A 16171-nucleotide genomic window follows, 5' to 3' on the forward strand; every position below is an offset into this window, starting at 1 on the left:
CTGCTCTTCGTGCTCATCTGCTTCACGTACTCATCCGTTCTTCGTACTAATCTGCTCTATACACTCATCTGCTCTACACACTTATCCGCTCCACACACTCATCCGCTCCACACACTCATCCGCTCCACACACTCATCCGCTCCACAAACATATCCCCTCTCTCACACTCATCCCCTCTCACACACTCATCTCCTCCTCACACTCATCCCCTCCTCACACTCATTCCCTCCTCACACTCATCCCCTCCTCACACTCATCCCCTCCTCACACTCATCCGCTCTACACACTCATCCGCTCTACACACTCATCTGCTCTATACACTCATCCAATCAAAACATTCATCCGGTCCTCATACTCATCCTAATCTACACAATCATCCGGTCTTCCCACTCATCGGGTCCACAAACTACTTTTCCGCTCGATATACTACTCATGCGCTCTACATACTCATCTGCTCCACACACTCATCCGCTCCAGACACTCATCCACTCCACACACTCATCCGCTCCACACACTCATCCGCTCTACACACTCATCCACTTCACACACTCATCCGCACCACACACTCATCCGCACCACACACTCATCTGCTCCACACACTCGTCCGCTCCACATACACATCCGGTCCACACACTCATCCGGTCCACACGCTCATCCGGTCCACACGCTCAGCCGCTCCACACGCTCAGCCGCTCCACACAGTCATCCGCTCCACACACTCATCCACTCTACACACTCATCCAGTTTACACACTCAGCCGCTCCCCACACTCAGCTGCTCCCCACACTCAGCCGCTCCCCACACTCAGCCGCTCCCACACTCAGCCGCGTCCGCACTCCACACTCGTCCACACTCCACACTCATCCGCTCTCCACACTCAGCCGCTCTCCACATTCAGTCGCTCACCACACTCAGCCGCTCCCCACACTCAGCCGCTCCCCACACTCAGCCGCTCCCACACTCAGCCGCGTCCGCACTCAGCTGCGTCCGCACTCCACACTCGTCCGCTCTCCACACTCATCCGCTCTCCACACTCATCCGCTCTCCAAGCTCATTCGCTCTTCACACTCATCCGCTCTCCACACTCATCAGCTTTACACACTCATCCGCTCTGCACACTCATCCGCTCTGCACATTCATCCGCTCTATCTACTCATACGTTCTACACATTCATTCGCTCTTCACGCTCATCCGGTCTAAACGTTCATCCGGTCTAAACGTTTATCCGGTCTATACGTTCATTCATTCTGTATAGTCATCAGTTCTACGCACGTTCATTGTCATTATCAATCATTATCTCCATTTCTGCAGTATAGATCTCCTTACTTTTCCAGTGTGGTTTATTCATATTATAAACTTCACTGTTTTGATCTACTTTACTCGTTTCGTTCTGTTTGTCTTTCTAGTTTACATTCGAGTTTATTAGCTGTCAATTTCTCGCATCAGGTAATTTGTTGGGTCGGTGTCATTGTGATGCTGTTAGTTTGGAAACCGGTTGGTTTTAGGGGAAGAGCCAGGTTTTCAGTAGTTTGCGGAAGGATGCTAGATCTTCAGTTAGGCGGATGTGGGGTGGGAGAGCGAGTTCCACAGGGTTGGGGCCAGGGCTGAGAATGATGATCCGCCTAACCTGACTGAGTTTGTCTTAGGAATTACTAGGAGGCCGGCTGAGCTTGATATTAGGGTGCGAGTGGGATGATAAGGTTTTAGTTTGTCTTGAAGATATTGAGGTCCAGTTTTATGCAGTGCTCGATGGGAGAGGCATAACGTTTTGAAAGCCACCCTACAGGCTACAGGAAGCCAGTGCAGTGTCTTAAGGGCTGGGGAGACGTGGTCTCTTGGACCGAGCGCAAGTAGCATTTTGGCCGCCGCGTTTTGTGCCCTTTGGAGTTTATTTAGTTGGTAGGCGTGATTTCAAGATATATGGGGGTTTGCGTAGTCCAGTCTTGATATAACGATTGATTGGACTGCGGAGAGTCTGTTGGGAAATGAGAGATATGGAAAGATGCGCCTAAGGGTTTTAAGGTGGTAGTGGCAGGACTTTGAGACATTGTTGACTTGGCGCGAGAGAGTTAGGTCAGAGTCAAGGGTGCATTCAAGATTTTTCACTGAGTTGGAGGGGGTCGGTGACCTGCCCATGGCGGGTGGCCAGGGTAGTGTGTGCGGAAGAAGTTCAGAGTTGCCGCAAACCATGCTTTCCGTTTTGGAGGGGTTTAACAAGAGGTGGCTTTGGGTCATCCAGAGTTCTATGTTAAGGAGGCGGGAAGCCAGGTCCGGTCGGGAGTTGGGTTTCGAGTTCAGGAGTTTAAGAATTAGTTGAGTGTCGTTGGCGCAGTTGTAACACAGGATGTTGTGTGAACAAATTATTGGTGGGAGGGTGATCAGGTAGAGATTGAACAGGAGGGTAGATAGGCATGCTCCTTGTGGGACTCCCGTGTCGACCAGTCGGGCTTGGGAGGTATAGGTGGAGAGTATCGTTATTTGGTGCCTATCTTTGAGGAATGAATCTATCCATTTAAGAGCGGTTCCATGAATTCCTAGGGAGTGGAGGCGGTCTAGGAGGAATGAGTGATTGATTGTGTCAAAGGCGGCGGATAGGTCGAGAAGGATTAGTGCGGCGCATCCTGCGGAGTCTGCTGTCATCTTAAGGTCATCCCAGATTGGGTAATTTGTTGGGTCGGTGTCATTGTGATGCTCTTAGTTTGGAAACCAGTTGGTTTTAGGGGAAGAGCCAGGTTGTCAGTAGTTTGCGGAAGGATGCTAGATCTTCAGTTAGGCGGATGTGGGGTGGGAGAGCGAGTTCCACAGGGTTGGGGCCAGGGCTGAGAATGATGATCCGCCTAACCTAACTGAGTTTGTCTTAGGAATTACTAGGAGGCCGGCTGAGCTTGATCTTAGGGTGCGAGTGGGATGATAAGGTTTTAGTTTGTCTTGAAGATATTGAGGTCCAGTTTTATGCAGTGCTCGATGGGAGAGGCATAACGTTTTGAAAGCCACCCTACACGCTACATGAAGCCAATGCAGTGTCTTAAGGGCTGGGGAGACGTGGTCTCTTGGACCGAGCGTAAGTAGCATTTTGGCCGCCGCGTTTTGTGCCCTTTGGAGTTTATTCAGTTGGTAGGCGTGGATTCCAAGGTATAGGGGGGTTTGCATAGTCCAGTCTTGATATAACGATTGATTGGACTGCGGAGAGTCTGTTGGCAAATGAGAGATATGGAAAGATGCGCCTAAGGGTTTTAAGGTGGTATTGGCAGGACTTTGAGACATTGTTGACTTGGCGCGAGAGTGTTAGGTCAGAGTCAAGGGTGCATTCAATATTTTTCACTGAGTTGGAGGGGGTCGGTGAGCTGCCCATGGCGGGTTGCCAGGATAGTGGGTACGGAAGAAGTTCAGAGTTGCCGCAAACCATGATTTCCATTTTGGAGGGGTTTAACAATAGGTGGCTTTGGGTTATCCAGAGTTCTATGTTAAGGAGGCAGGATGCCAGGTCTGGTCGGGAGTTGGGTTTCAATTTCAGGAGTTTAAGAATTAGTTGAGTGTCGTCGGCGTAGTTGTAACACAGGATGTTGTGTGAACTAATTATTGGTGGGAGGGTGATCAGGTAGAGATTGAACAAGAGGGCGGATAGGCATGCTCCTTGTGGGACTCCCGTATCGACCGGTCGGGCTTGGGAGGTATAGGTGGAGAGTATTGTTATTTGGTGCCTATCTTTGAGGAATGAAGCTATCCATTTAAGAGCGGTTCCACGAATTCCTAGGGAGTGGAGGCGGTCTAGGAGGAATGAGTGATTGATTGTGTCAAAGGCGACGGATAGGTCGAGAAGGATTAGTGCGGCACATCCTGCGGAGTCTGCTGTCATCTTAAGGTCATCCCAGATTGGGTAATTTGTTGGGTCGGTGTCATTGTGATGCTGTTAGTTTGGAAACCAGTTGGTTTTAGGGGAAGAGCCAGGTTGTCAGTAGTTTGCGGAAGGATGCTAGATCTTCAGTTAGGCGGATGTGGGGTGGGAGAGCGAGTTCCACAGGGTTGGGGCCAGGGCTGAGAATGATGATCCGCCTAACCTAACTGAGTTTGTCTTAGGAATTACTAGGAGGCCGGCTGACCTTGATCTTAGGGTGCGAGTGGGATGATAAGGTTTTAGTTTGTCTTGAAGATATTGAGGTCCAGTTTTATGCAGTGCTCGATGGGAGAGGCATAACGTTTTGAAAGCCACCCTACACGCTACATGAAGCCAATGCAGTGTCTTAAGGGCTGGGGAGACGTGGTCTCTTGGACCGAGCGTAAGTAGCATTTTGGCCGCCGCGTTTTGTGCCCTTTGGAGTTTATTCAGTTGGTAGGCGTGGATTCCAAGGTATAGGGGGTTTGCATAGTCCAGTCTTGATATAACGATTGATTGGACTGCGGAGAGTCTGTTGGCAAATGAGAGATATGGAAAGATGCGCCTAAGGGTTTTAAGGTGGTAGTGGCAGGACTTTGAGACATTGTTGACTTGGCGCGAGAGTGTTAGGTCAGAGTCAAGGGTGCATTCAAGATTTTTCACTGAGTTGGAGGGGGTCGGTGAGCTGCCCATGGCGGGTGGCCAGGATAGTGGGTACGGAAGAAGTTCAGAGTTGCCGCAAACCATGATTTCCATTTTGGATGGGTTTAACAATAGGTGGCTTTGGGTTATCCAGAGTTCTATGTTAAGGAGGCAGGATGGCAGGTCTGGTCGGGAGTTGGGTTTCAATTTCAGGAGTTTAAGAATTAGTTGACTGTCGTCGGCGTAGTTGTAACACAGGATGTTGTGTGAACTAATTATTGGTGGGAGGGTGATCAGGTAGAGATTGAACAAGAGGACGGATAGGCATGCTCCTTGTGGGACTCCCGTATCGACCGGTCGGGCTTGGGAGGTATAGGTGGAGAGTATTGTTATTTGGTGCCTATCTTTGAGGAATGAAGCTATCCATTTAAGAGCGGTTCCACAAATTCCTAGGGAGTGGAGGCGGTCTAGGAGGAATGAGTGATTGATTGTGTCAAAGGCGACGGATAGGTCGAGAAGGATTAGTGCGGCACATCCTGCGGAGTCTGCTGTCATCTTAAGGTCATCCCAGATTGGGTAATTTGTTGGGTCGGTGTCATTGTGATGCTGTTAGTTTGGAAACCGGTTGGTTTTAGGGGAAGAGCCAGGTTTTCAGTAGTTTGCGGAAGGATGCTAGATCTTCAGTTAGGCGGATGTGGGGTGGGAGAGCGAGTTCCACAGGGTTGGGGCCAGGGCTGAGAATGATGATCCGCCTAACCTGACTGAGTTTGTCTTAGGAATTACTAGGAGGCCGGCTGAGCTTGATCTTAGGGTGCGAGTGGGATGATAAGGTTTTAGTTTGTCTTGAACATATTGAGGTCCAGTATTATGCAGTGCTCGATGGGAGAGGCATAACGTTTTGAAAGCCACCCTACACGCTACATAAAGCCAATGCAGTGTCTTAAGGGCTGGGGAGACGTGGTCTTTTGGACCGAGCGTAAGTAGCATTTTGGCCGCCGCGTTTTGTGCCCTTTGGAGTTTATTCAGTTGGTAGGCGTGGATTCCAAGGTATAGGGGGTTTGCATAGTCCAGTCTTGATATAACCATTGATTGGACTGCGGAGAGTCTGTTGGGAAATGAGAGATATGGAAAGATGCGTCTAAGGGTTTTAAGGTGGTAGTGGCAGGACTTTGAGACATTGTTGACTTGGCGCGAGAGTGTTAGGTCAGAGTCAAGGGTGCATTCAAGATTTTTCACTGAGTTGGAGGGGGTCGGTGAGCTGGCCATGGCGGGTGGCCAGGGTAGTGGGTACGGAAGAAGTTCAGAGTTGCCGCAAACCATGATTTCCATTTTGGAGGGGTTTAACAAGAGGTGGCTTTGGGTTATCCAGAGTTCTATGTTAAGGATGCAGGATGCCAGGTCTGGTCGGGAGTTGGGTTTCAAATTCAGGAGTTTAAGAATTAGTTGAGTGTCATCGGCATAGTTGTAACACAGGATGTTGTGTGAAGGAATTATTGGTGGGAGGGTGATCAGGTAGAGATTGAACAGGAGGGCGGATAGGCATGCTCCTTGTGGGACTCCCGTGTCGACCGGTCGGGCTTTGGAGGTATAGGTGGAGAGTATCGTTATTTGGTGCCTATCTTTGAGGAATGAAGCTATCCATTTAAGAGCGGTTCCACAAATTCCTAGGGAGTGGAGGCGGTCTAGGAGGAATGAGTGATTGATTGTGTCAAAGGCGGCAGATAGGTCGAGAAGGATTAGTGCGGCACATCCTGTGGAGTCTGCTGTCATTTTAAGGTCATCCCAGATTGAGGTTAGGGTGGTTTCAGTTCCGTGACGAGCTCTGAAACCTGATTGTGCGGGGTCTAGGAGGTTGTTGGCTTCGACAAAGGCACTTAGTTGGGAGTAGGCAGTTTGGTCAATGAGTTTGGCAAGGAACCTGGTGTTTGAGATGGGGCGGTAGCTTTTGGGCTCGAGAGGGTCGAGTGAGGGTTTTTTAATTAGAGGTTTGACATGGACCGTTTTGAATGCGTCGGGAAACATACCGGAGGAAAGGGAGGCATTTATGATGGATCTTGCGTGTTCTCCTGCGCAGGTTGAAGCGAAAATTTCTTTTAGGGCTGTGGCTGGGCAGGGGTCTAGTGGAGAGCCAGATGGTTTGTAGGCAGATAGAAGTTTGAGAAATTATTCTGGTGATATTGGACTAAAGGATACAAACGTTGGTTGCCTAGTGGTTGCAGCTGGTCGGCAGGTCGGAATGGGGGGAGTATTGCCTGGTGGATGTAGAAGAGCTACTTTGGTGGCTAGAGTATTAGTTCTTTCGAGAGCTGTGGTGTAAAAGTGGATGGTGAGCGAGTCGCATAGTGATTGTGAGGGGGTAGGGACAGTCGTGGTGCAAGCGGGGTTGGTGAATTCAGAGAGGATTTTGTGGAGTTCTTTGCTCGGATTTTAGCAATTTAGCATTCGAGAGTTGTAGTGGGCTTTTTTTGCTTTTTGGATTTTGTCCTTGTACTGATAAAGGTGTCGGGCCAAGGTGGCCCTGCTCTCCTAGGTTTTGTCTTTCTGCCATTTGCGTTCTAGGTATTTATATAGTTGTTTAGCAGTCTTCAACTCGGGAGTGAACCATTTGGGGAAGATGCCACGCCGCTTTGAGGGTTTGCAAGGGGGTGTGAGCCGTATCAGAGATGCGTTGAGCCATGAGTCAAAGGCGTCAGGGGTTAGTTGTTTACTGAGTTGGCAGGTTGGTGGTGGAGACTTGAGGAGTGCTTCGGCTAGGTCCGGGACGATAATTCGTTTTTTCCAGCATTTACGTAGATTCGGAGGTTCAGATTCAAGTACGGGAAGGGGGATGGGTGAGTGAATGGTGAAGGAGAGAATGAAGTGATCGGACCAGATGATAGGGGTGGGGGGGTTTAGATGAATCCGGGTGTTGGAGCTAAAGATGGCATTAACAGTGTGTCCTTTATAGTGAGTTGGGCCATTTATGTGGGGTTTTAGGTTAATGGCGTCTAAACCGTCCACCAGAGAGTGTGTCATAGGGTTGGTGGGGATGTCGAGCCATATGTTGAAGTCTCCAAGAAGGGTGAGGTTGGGATGGTTTAGTTGAAGGGTGGCAATAGAGTCGCAGAGGTTGCTTGCAAATTGTCTATCGTGGCCAGGGGGCCTGTAGATTAGTAGGAAGCTGTGTGAGAGCGAGGCAGAGAGGGATAGTTTAACAAGGAGCGATTCGCAGGAAGGAATGGAAGGTTGGTTGTCGATGACTGAGGCGTGGAAGAGAGACTTGAAGAGGTATGCTACTCCCCCTCCTCTGGAGGGACGGTTCAGTGGGATGAGGGAGTAGTCTGGGAGGAAGGCTTCATTAGCGATTGGGGTGAAGTCGTCTGAGAACCAAGTTTCGGTGATGAAAACCAGGTCTGGTTTGTCAGAGGCGAGGAGGTCAAAGATGCAGTGTCTGTTTTTTGCTACGGATCAGGCATTAAATAGGATGCAGTTCACATCGGCAGGCGAGGTTGGTCTCGGAGCTGGAGCCGAAGGGGGTGGTGGCGGAGAGAGTGGAAGCTGGAGAGGGGGAGGGGTAGGGTGGGTGATGATCGATGTGAATAGTGGACGAGCAGAAGTGTTGGCGGGTTTTGGGCGGGTTTGGGTGGCTGCGTGTGTTAGGATGATCCGGTCTGGCTCTGGGGATTTGAAGGTGGGGTATGGGCGGTTAGGAGTTTCACTTAAAGTTGATGAGAAATCGAGGGAGAGGGGTTTCAGGGAGGTCGAAGCCACGGGGGAAGGAGGTGAGTGTGGGAATGAGGTGGTGGGTCGAGACGGGGGAGGTGAAGAAAGCTGAGAGATTGTGGGGGACCAGGTACGTTTCCTCGTTAGTTTCTTTGTTGCGATTGGTGTGAGAGAGAGGGTAGGTGGGTTGATGGGGGAGAGGGATGCAGCTTCAGTTCTTGCTAGGGCTAGGCATGCAGTTTTTAGGGATGGGAAAGGGTGCAGTCGGGGGGGAGGTGGCCAGGCTTTGAGGACAAGGTGGCGGGTGGATGCATGAAGGGCGGGGTGTGCCAGGTAGGATAGGGAGGGGAGCTGGCATGGCTAGCATTGACTGGACGGTGGTGGGGTTCATCGGAGGAGTCGTCTTGAGGTGGTTGGCTCGCCATCATGCCCCTCTGGCTTGGTGTTTGGAGAGATGAATGGGAGGGAGTGTGAGGGAGGGGGGAGGGGTGGTTTGGGAACGGGGGTGTTTGGGAAAGGGGGTGGTTTGGGAAGGGGGGGGAGGGAAGGCAGGTCAGGGAGTTGGGGCGGTCAACAGCAGTCATTTCCGACAAACTGTGGGTTTGTGGGTGCACTCATGCTTGGTACAAGTTTTTAGGTGGATTTAGGGGGGCTTTCTAATTGTAGTTCTAAGTTCAGGTGCACTTCAAAGTTCAATTTGCACAGAAATGATATTAGGCTATTGGGTATTATTAGGTACACTTCTAGGTTCAACTGTACACAGAGATATTAGGTCTATCTCTAGATTAAATTTTGTATATAGGGGATATTAGATTATTAGACACGCCTCTTAACCTCAATGCTGTCGTGTACACTTCTAATTTGAACTAGGCGCAGAGAGACTATTCTGGATACTAGTCCATTCAATTAGGGCACGCTAATAGGCGCACATCTCTCAATTCAGCTTTATACAGGGAGGGTATTAGGCATGAATCTAGTTCAACTTTGCACAGAGGGGTTATTAGGGAGATTAGTCGGTTCAAGCCGGCACTGTATTAGACTACTATGATATTGGGCGTACTTCTAGATTCCACTTTCTCCAAGAGGCTATTGGGCGCCTACTATATTTAAATTTCCCTCGGAAGTTATTGGGCACACTTCAAAATCAACCTTCGCAGAGAGGCTAATGGGCACACTTCTAAATGCAGCTTTCACAGAGAGGCTGTTGTGAACAATTCTAAATTCACAGAGAGGTTATTGGGTACACTTCTATATGCAATTTTCATAGAGAGGCTATTGGGCACACTTCTAAATGCAACTTTCACAGAGAGGCTATTGGGCACACTTCTAAATGCAATTTTCATAGAGAGGCTATTGGGCACACTTCTACATGCATTTTGCACCGAGAGGCTATGGGAACAATTCTAAATGCAACTTTCACAGAGACGCTATTGGGCACACGTCTAAATGCACTTTCACAGAGAGGCTATTGGGAACAATTCTAAATTCCCCGAGAGGCTATTGGGCACACTTCTAAATGCACTTTCACAGAGGGGCTATTGGGTACACTTCTAAATGTGCCTTCACAGAGAGGCTATTGGGAACAATTCTTAAATCGTATAGAGGCTATTGGACACACTTCTAAATGCCCTTTCATAGAGGGGCTATTGGGAACAATTCTAAATTCACAGAGAGGCTATTGGGCACACTTTTAAATGCACTTTCACAGAGAGGCTATTGGGCACACTTCTAAATGCACTTTCACAGAGGGGCTATTGGGAACAATTCTAGATTCACAGAGAGGCTATTGGGCACACTTTCAAATGCACTTTCACAGAGAGTCTAATGGGCACAATTCTAAATGCACTTTCACAGAGGGGCTATTGGGTATACTTCTAAATGCACTTTCAAGAGAGCCTATTGGGTATACTTCTAAATGCGCTTTCACAGAGAGGCTATTGGGAACAATTCGAAATGCAACTTTCACAGAGAGGCTATTGGGAACACTTCTAAATGCACTTTCACAGAGAGGCTATTGGGCATACTTCTAAATGTGCTTTCACAGAGAGGCTATTGGGAACAATTCGAAATGCAACTTTCACAGAGAGGCTATTGGGAACAATTCTAAATGCAACTTTCACAGAGAGGCTATTGGACACACTTCAGATGCACTTTCACAGAGGGACTATTGGGTATACTTCTAAATGCGCTTTCAAGAGAGGCTATTGGGTATACTTCTAAATGCGCTTTCACAGAGAGGCTATTGGGAACAATTTCAAGAGAGGCTATTGGGTATACTTCTAAATGCAACTTTCACAGAGAGGCTATTGGAACACTTCTAAATGCACTTTCACAGAGAGGCTATTGGGCATACTTCTAAATGTGCTTTCACAGAGAGGCTATTGGGAACAATTCTAAATGCAACTTTCACAGAGAGGCTATTGGACACACTTCAGATGCACTTTCACAGAGGGACTATTGGGTATACTTCTAAATGCGCTTTCAAGAGAGGCTATTGGGCACACTTCTAAATGCACTTTCACAGAGGGGCTATTGGGAACAATTCTAGATTCACAGAGAGGCTATTGGGCACACTTTCAAATGCACTTTCACAGAGAGTCTAATGGGCACAATTCTAAATGCACTTTCACAGAGGGGCAATTGGGTATACTTCTAAATGCACTTTCAAGAGAGGCTATTGGGTATACTTCTAAATGCGCTTTCACAGAGAGGCTATTGGGAACAATTCGAAATGCAACTTTCACAGAGAGGCTATTGGGAACACTTCTAAATGCACTTTCACAGAGAGGCTATTGGGCATACTTCTAAATGTGCTTTCACAGAGAGGCTATTGGGAACAATTCTAAATGCAACTTTCACAGAGAGTATTTTGGAAGACAATCTATAATATTGGAATACACATTACATATTTATTTTCAAAAGAAATGACTATAAATATTAGTAATACCATTGCTATATTGATGATTAAATATGTACAATCTAATCTGTATTTCCTTTCAATGCATGTAATTATGTAGCATAAGTAACTGATTTCATTTGCATATTAACCAAACTTTGAATTCTTAGATTATATATTATCACAATAAACATGGCATTTACTTTCTTTTGTATGTGATTAGTTTTAATAAAAATTGTCATTTAGAGAAGAATGGTTTCAAGTAATGTTAATACAGTAAGTCAAATTGTACATTTAAATGTGAACATTGACAGTTTTCATAAAAATTACTATTGCAAATGGTTTTCCTTCTATCTATTCTTATTTTATTTGTGTTACTACATATACTTATTATATTATGTTTGAAATACCTGAAATAGGTTTACCAGATTCACGTACTTTCCCTGCAATGAAGTATTGTAATTGTTTACTAATACATGAAATTCAAACCATTTGTATAATGTTACATATTTCTATTTTAAAATGTATACGTTCATAAGTACTACAAATGAATGCTCCACATGTAATCATATCATACTGCTGTATCAGTGTATTGTTTCATGTCATGTTGCTATTATTGTTTAGTGTAATAAAATAAAATATGTATGGAAAGAGGTCAAAAGAAATCTTCTAACACATATAATCAGTAACGTCACTTTTGATGTTACTATTGATCTCATCGACAATGTCATGAATGTTGTAATCAGGGATGTCACTAGTAATGTCCTCACTGATGCCATCAATGATGTCACAAGAAATGATATCATTTTGGGCATACGCTCAGCAACAGGGGGCACATAATTAAAGTGTACTTGCTCGAAAATGCAGTTTCTGAATTTCAGGGGTTTTGTTGCATTAAATCTGGTCACCTTAACTCTCTCTTAACCAAGGTGTTTTTCACTGAATTTTAAAGGTATTGCTGCTGTGCACTTTTCATGTTAAATCTGACTGCAACTCTCTCCTAATTTAAGTTTTTTTTACTAAATGTATATATGAGCATTGACTTTTCAACATGGAATTTGGGGCACACTCGTCAAACGGTTCAAATGTTATTAAGCAAAGAGAAAAATGCAGAAAATGTATGCCCATTCATTTTTTAATAAAAAATAAAGGTGCTACCATTGAGCATGTGCACAGCACATTTCACTTGACAGGGCTGCGATAAATAAAAAACGATTTGAGCCTACATTATTGCAGACATTTCTTTTTTTGTTCTGATGCAAATTAGTAGTCTTTTTTTGAAAATGTGAAGGTGTGCACTGTCGTCCCAAAAATCTTTTATATAGCTGCCATAAAGCAGTGAGGCTCCAGATATATAACAGTGGGAAATTGTCGTAGTTAAACTATTTCGGAAATGAAAGAATGGGTAAATCAAAGCGTAGACCATGGACCAATCGGCCTTGGCAACTGGTCATGATCGAAGGCCAAGGCTGGCGGGATGGAGTTATTTACAAGTGGAATGGAATATGAGCCACATCCATAGCCTTGTCTGTTAGCATAATCACTGCATCACGGACAGTGGCCATGGGCAGTTGGCCACACTCTGCTATTTTTTGCAGAGTTGACAGTGGTGGCAGCTAAAGGCCATGACAAATGGGCCTTTGAGTCGATATAGCATAATAAAAACTCTAAATTAATTGGAAACCAGTTAGTTAAAAGAACATTAATATGAGTCAACTTATCTCAACAATGTCTATGAAATTTGGCAGATCTGGGAAGTGATGAAAATCTAAATCACTCTTAACTAAAGCTATTTCGCGGAATACATGTATACACAAAACACACACACACACTCTCTCTCTCTCTCTCTCTCTCTCTCTCTCTCACTAAATTGCTCGTTTTATAATTTTATGAGTGCTTGCTCTGCTCCCATTTCCCAGTTCTCCTCAGGTGGCAACCTCACTTGCTATCAGTGCCTCCTTCTCCTGCTCTTCGGGACGGGAATGATGCATGGTGTCTGGCTTGCCTCTCCAGCATTAGGGCCCTAAGGTTACAATTACTGTTTATCCTGCTATGGACTACAGCCCGTTCCAAGTGTTCCCTTTTCATCACACACGTTGAGGCCTGAAAGTGTATTTTTTGAATGTATAGGATGAAGTTTCCTGTATGCCTGTATATGCTTAGTTATGCGTGGAGTGCTTGTGGAGTGGTTTGAAAGGAATGTGTATTGGAGTGATTGTCCTTGTTCTGCAAAATGTATGTTGGGACAGCCAGGGTGGGAGCTGGAATCTGGTGGTTGTACTACTGAGAGTCATTTAACCTGCTACCTTCTACTTACCTTTAACTGACATAAAAATACAGTCTTCTTTTACTCTCTGTGTCCTAGCTGGTACCTGTGTGTCTGCTTTCACTTACCTGAAGCAAGACACTACATGTTGGCAACACGTTTGATCAAGGACTGACTGAGATTGGGGACAGCTTCTCCTGAATAGCATCCCCCTAAAGTAATCTCATCTATGCTATGCTTGAAATGTATGGAAGCACCTATGCAACACCTAGAAGAAGCTTCACTCAACTGCTCTTATTATGCCCTTTAAGAAAATTACCCCAAGGGGTGGATCCTCATGCATGTGTGCCCTCCGTGGTTGAGGGTTTGGGGTGGTTCACAAAGTGACTAACGAGATGTAAGATACAAACTTGTTTATTGTGTACCTTGTGTATGCATAACGGTGGCCACCAACTGTCACTCTCCCTGATCCTACCATTCTATCCCCAGTATTCCATGGCACTTGGCACGGTCATGTGCCTCGTGCCATGGATCTATACATCATGACACATCTCCCTTTCAATAACACAACATTGAATTAATTAACCTTGAAATCAATGACAAGTAACAAACAGTATTAATCACATTGCAAGTAGTCTTCGAACCTGCTAGGCCAACCTGTACTTTGTCTGAGGCGATCTCTCATATCTTGCCTACTTCCTGTTGCATCCTTACTCACCCTCTTCGAGCTGTCGAGCTGTCGAGCTGTTGAGCACTCATCTCTGCATTGTCATCACTCCAGTGCCTTTCATCACACTCGCTTAACTCTCTTCCTCTGACCTGCTCACCACAGAGTTGCTCCCTGGATGTTGTCCCATTGCTCTAGCTCGCAACATCTATGATACCACCACTGCCATCCAATGCTTCCATCTTTCTACCCTTCTTGACTATTCTCTCTTTATTCTGCCATCCACTCTTCCTAAGCTCTGTGCACTGTCATTAGTCTCAGTAACCACATAAGAATCAAAATACTGTGGGCCTCGTTCCGAGATTGGAGGTAGCCATGGCGCTATTTGCGCCATGGCTGCCTCCAATACTGAGTCCGGCACCGGTCTGGTTCAATGGGGACTTACCGGTGCTTTCCGACCTTGGAGGGACAGGTAAGTCCCCATTGAACCAACCATTCCCCTTTCCAATTTGAGCCACCACAGGGCTCAATGGGAATGGGGAGGGCGCTAATAATGGGCTCGAGAAATAGCAGGCCTGTTATAGCGCCCTGGTCCCTTAGTGGGACCCGTAAAGGACGTGTGATCAGACCACACGTCCTTTATGGGTCCCATTAAGGGACCTCGGAATTGGGCGGTAAGGGATTACCGGCACCGGTCTGCTTACTGGTGCCCGGAATCCCTTACCGCCCAACTTGTAATGACCCCCTGTGTCTTTCCTTTGGCAACCTTAAAGGTTCTTTTACTCGCACCACATCTCCTACCTCTCCTACCTATAACACTTGCGGCTGTCAACATGCATCTTGCTCTTAAACTGCGACGCCAACACTCTTTCATGAATTTCTCGAACACCTTTTTGAGGAACTCTTGCACCATCTTAACAACTTGTCCATGCAGGTACCAACTCCGATAATGCTTCCCTTCCTCTCAGTAATTCATACAGTGAATTTCCTGCTACAAAGTGCGGCGTGGTATGTTATACCTCATAGCCATTTGAATGCATATCTTCAAAGTCCTATTGGCCCCCTCTACTAGCCCTTTGGCCTGAGGATGACGCTGTTCTTCAACTTTTGATAACTAACTCATCCATTAACAATTGCATATCTCTTGGTGTAAACTGTATGCCATTATATGTTATCAACATTTTAGGAGTACCCTTTCTCCCAAACAAGTCACTTAAAAATGCAAGTACACTAGCAGTGGTCGGTACTGCCATAACATTCCACCTCAAGGCATTGAGAATGATAGTTTATAATTACTAGAGCATATTGCTCATCTGGGCTCCATTGGCATTTTGGTCTGCGGTGTTTCTGGTTCATCAAAAATGTGTACTTGTACTTTTTGGCCTTGCATGTTTTTGTCAGCTGCTTGACATACACCACACCTGTCCACCAACCAAGCCAACTGGTTGTCCACCAGCACATCTCTACATTTGCATTGGCCCACCATGTCCTTAATGCACATTCTCTACAACCTTGCTCGGACATCCAAAATGACACCACCCTGTGATGCTGAATACGTACACCATCTTCCACAGACAACTTCTCTTACATTTTCACATAGTCTTGCAATTTGCTCTCAATATTACATTCCCTAGACCAACCATTACTCACATTTGGCATCAACTCCCCAACATTCTACCTTTGTTCCGTCGCCTGCTTTCACTGCTCATTAGAATTTGAACACCACCAATCAATCAGAAATGATACATGTCGTTATCTTCTTCCCCTTCATCCATTCACCCATAATCAGGTAATGGCAATCGATACAAAAAATCAGCTCTGACATTTCTGGTTCCAGGCAAATACTCTATTTGAAACACATATTAATGAAGTTTCAATGCCAACATTGACAACCTAGGAGTGGCTTTACCAGCAACACTCGCTTGTAACATCTTTACTAAAAGTGTGTGATCCATTTGTATGGTAAATGCTGAGCCTCATAGATATAACTTTAAATGTTGCACAGCCAGCAGGTATGCAAGTGCTTCTCGCTCTATCACTGAATATTGATATTTGGCTTGCCGCAATGTGCATTAAGTGAGGGGAACATATGCTTGGTTGCCAACATCATTTGCCCCAACACAG

This window comes from Ambystoma mexicanum, chromosome 7q (genome assembly GCF_040938575.1).
Source record: "Ambystoma mexicanum isolate Mex_15411 chromosome 7q, UKY_AmexF1_1, whole genome shotgun sequence".
NCBI classification, from domain to species: Eukaryota; Metazoa; Chordata; class Amphibia; order Caudata; family Ambystomatidae; genus Ambystoma; species Ambystoma mexicanum.